Genomic DNA, 4,344 nt, shown 5'->3' with positions numbered 1-4,344 from the left:
AGTTGTTGTACACATCTACCTACAAATTACACAAACCTCTGTCTGTCTATGGAGCGCATATCTCTGCAAACTGTTCAACAATTAACGTCACACTCTGCATGTATATTCTAAGCAGTCGTGAAAGTGCAGCGCTGAGTTTGGTGTGATTTAGACACGAGATACATTCAATATTAATGCAAATTCTATATTTAAGCAACCGGCGCTCTGTAGCAGTTAGTATGAGTGTGAGAGTGGGTGGGATGGGGGGGGGGGTTGCAGTGTGCTATAACGATCAGTCCATGGACCCAGTTGAATGTTATTCTTTGTTTTCAGTGGTAAGCAACTGGATCAACACAGCCAACACAGGTTATGGCATCAAAGTAAAAGCACAGTTTTGTTGCTGCACTGCTTCTTACCAAGCTGAAATAAAGAGCTTTTATTTTGTGAACTTGGATCTAAATATTGTGTCAATTGCTTAACACACCTTTGAAAAAAGCTGATATGTAACAGCAGTTAAGTAAATGATTCAAGCTTATATGTAAGCCACATACCTGGACTATAATAGATGTCGGTGTAGGATGAATGCACACTTCTCTAACGTCACTCTGCACCATAGGCTGCATATAAAAAGCTCTGCACACAATGTCAAAAATGAAAACAATAACAAGGTGACAGTATATTGTACAACAACTAAGGAGGACTCACTAATGACCAGGTATTTTTCTGAACACAGGACAAGCCAACAGGCCTGTTTAGAATGGGCACAGCACTAAAGCCACTGATGTTCTGTTGTGCTGTGTTGTTGGGAGAATTCTCGATTTAAATCTTGACCTGAAAACTATGTAGCAGGATCCACAGTGTCTTATGTAACATAACCATCTACATAACCAGACAATCTGCAGCTGCAGTTAACAGTATTACTTCCAATCTGACTTTTGCAGGAGAGAAAACGCCACGTATATGCTGAGGCAGCTCTTGTGACATTTGGCCCTTTTAGAATCATCTAGCCCTATTGGAGAGTTATTGATTCCATAATCACTGCTGTGCTTCTGACCCTCATTGTACACAAGAAAGGCCAAGTCACCATGTTTCCACGAGCATAATTAGAATGGACCTAATATCTTTTTTATATGCGTCGACGGCTCAACCGTGGCACACTGCAGCCTCCCCCCCACTGCCAGACCTTTATTTATCCGAGTAGGCCTGCCGCATTTTGATAAGAGCCTCTGTCTGGAGAAATGAATGTAATGCCTACCCGAGGAGAGGAGCAGGACATATTCAAATGGTATGAATTCAAGCAAAAATGCAACCGGCACCTCATCATGTACATGAGAAGAATATAGAATTCTTCCCCTCTTCTGAAACCACCTGCTTATGTCTGCCTCGCTGATTAGCTGTATACACTTCCATATTCAGAGCATCCATCCTCTTTTGGCTTGATGGACTGTCAGCGTGTACAGACCCGCAGCTCATTTGTGCACATTACCAACTTAGTCTTTCTTCGGTGGGGGGGGGGGGTCAAAGTGCTGTCCGCATGGCCGAGCAAACTTAAGATGCATCTGTAGGAGGCAGCTGGCTGAGAGGGCACTTGTGTCGCTCCTGACGGATGTAACCGGCATTTACTCATGAATTCTAAATCACCCGGGGGCTAATTAATGTGGAGAGGCCACGCTACAGCCAGACACCCTTTGGAAAAAAGCCACACACAACATATGTATCGCATGACAACGTATAGAACATGAAAAAGAAGAATTGTCAAACTGCTCAAAGGAGAAAGGGGAAATGCAGCTTTATATCCAGCCTGAGGTCGTCTCCACCTCCTTTCCTGTCTTCTTTTGATCTTTTCTTCTCCTCCTCTCACCTCATGTCCTCACATCACTTCCCTTTCCAACATCTCGGTCAGTTTCCACATCTTCCTTCTTTCTTCTCTCCATCCTTTTACTCTCTCCTCATCTCCTTCCTTGCTTTGTACTCCTCCCTTCTATTAACTGTCTTCTTTTCCTCCTCTTTCTTTCCTTCTTTTCTTATTTCCCTTTCTCCTTCCTCATTCTCTCTTCCTTAGCTCTCCCATCTTCCTCTTCTCCTCTTCTTCACCCCTTTTCTATAACTTCCTGTCTTCTACTAGCTTTCTATAGCCTTCCTTCTGTCTTTCTATTCTTATCTCCTCTCTTTGTTTTTCTCGTTATTTACTCTTTCTTGTCACTTTATGATCAATTTCACCTCTCTTCTTTTTCCATCCTCCCCTTTCTTATCTTTCCTCCTCTTTCCCACCTTCACACTTTCATAGTCTATTTGTTTGCCATCTCCTGTCTCTTCTCCTCCCTTCCCTTGTTCTCATATATCATGCCACACTCTGTCATCTATTTATTGCCTTTGTCTTCCCCCTGTCCTCCAACTTCATCTGTTTTATCTTTCACTTCAGTTCACGTCTTCTCCCTTTCTTCTTTCTTATCTTGTATCTTCCCCTTTCTGCCCACTTTGTTTTTACCCTCCCTTATAATCTTGCCACTCCTTTCTCTCCTCTCTATTCTCCTCCACGTCTTCTCTCACCTGCCACCTTTATCTTGTGCACTCACCTGTCTTCTTCTCCCCTCTATTTTTCTTTCCTGTCCTCCTCTTAACTCATCCGTTAGCCTCTCTTCTCATTTTTTGCCCTCTATTCTATTTTTGCGACCCTGCCTTTCTTTCCTCATCTAATGACAACCTAAAGCATCACTTCTCATATTCTAACTTCATTTTCTCCGCTGCCCGAGTTCAAAACTGTAAGGACACACTGGCTCTCCAAAGCATGGAAACAGAAACCCAGAGACAAGATTAATATCCCACTCAGATAAAATGATGTTAAAATGAATGTGTACACTATCCAGAGAAGTTGTACTTGAGACAACATCCAATATTCATTCTAATATTGGATGTTCACTGAACACAGACAAGATTCAATGATACAAGCTCAGTATGAGTTGGTGGTTTTTCAGAGTTGTTGTGCTGAGCTAAGACATATATGCATGCATTAATATTAAGCACTTGACAGATGAAGAAAAAAAAGAGATTGAAGTAAAAAAAAATGAACACACACTGGAATCAGAATGTTTAATTACATTACTTTGACACCAATTGCTTCTGAAACACATCAGGTTTAACTTACATGTACTATACTATCTCTAATACATTCCACATAAGTAATATAAACTTCTGCCCCCCTTTATACCAACAAAAAGCAGTACTTACTAAAAGCAAGGTTTATGTTTTAGATAAACAAACTCGTTTGCACCGTTTGTGCTAGAAGGGGAACAGGGTCAACTGGGGCCAGCCCGAAACATGGGGTATGTTGGTGGATAAATGCGAGCAGCTTTTAGCTCCTTCACAAATTGTCTCCACCACAAGACCTGGCCGCTCTGCATGGTCTAACATCCTGCTTGATGTCTACTTGACAGTACCTGTTAGGGAGGCTATGGATGAAGAGAATAAGAGGAAGAGGCTGTGCTATCATGAATGCAACTCGGAGGTTAACTAGTTTTTGAGCTGTTTTGAGGATTTGAGAGAGATGGAGAGAGAGACAGACAGCGAGAGAGAGAGAGAGAGAGAGAGAGAGAGAGAGAGAGAGAGAGAGAGAGAGAGAGAGAGACTGATGCCAGTCCAAGAGACAAGATTCCATTTCTCCTAAAATCACAGTTATCTCCCTTAAGTTTTAGTAACAGATACTTATATCATCATAATAAGACATTAGTTTGTCTTATTTTGTCTTAGAACCAATGAATAATGAGTCATAATTTATTGTGACCTGATAGACGTTGTAATGCTGTGTTTAAACGTCTGGGTCAGTGACATGTTCAGTTAAGGTCATTTCTGCCAGAAAGACCAGTGTTTTCAACATAAATAAATGAAATAAATAACAGAACAGAAGGCAACTTTCAGATAGCTATTTTTTGGGCTTTCTTTTTGAGCTCAGAATAAGACTGTAAGACAAATCAACCTACCTTTAACGACCCCTGCAATCATGTTGGCTCCTTCTAGAGGAAAAGCAAAGAGGAAATTTTAAGAAGTTTTGAAATACAATCTAATAACAGCGCTGTTTTATAATATCAGCTTCTGTTTCTCAATATGAGAGCAGACCGCAGTAACAAGTAAAGTAGAGGTTGTGTTCACACCCCCTTTATTATTCATGTATTCCTTGACAAACTTGTTAATTCACTACCTGGAGTTGGTGAGTGTGTGTGTGTGATCTGTCAGCAACTGTTGACAACAGTAAATCTAGCTAAACTAATTGGTAATTTGCATAAACCAACAGGAAGTCTGATATATGTGAAAAAAGGTGAAGTCAGTCAGTTAGTTTAGAAGAGACAAATAATTTGTCTTTAAAAAGCG

The sequence above is a fragment of the Limanda limanda genome, chromosome 23 (genome assembly GCF_963576545.1).
Source record: "Limanda limanda chromosome 23, fLimLim1.1, whole genome shotgun sequence".
Taxonomy (NCBI): domain Eukaryota; kingdom Metazoa; phylum Chordata; class Actinopteri; order Pleuronectiformes; family Pleuronectidae; genus Limanda; species Limanda limanda.
The sequence above is the reverse complement of the archived record's forward strand: the minus strand, read 5'-3'. Positions refer to the sequence as shown.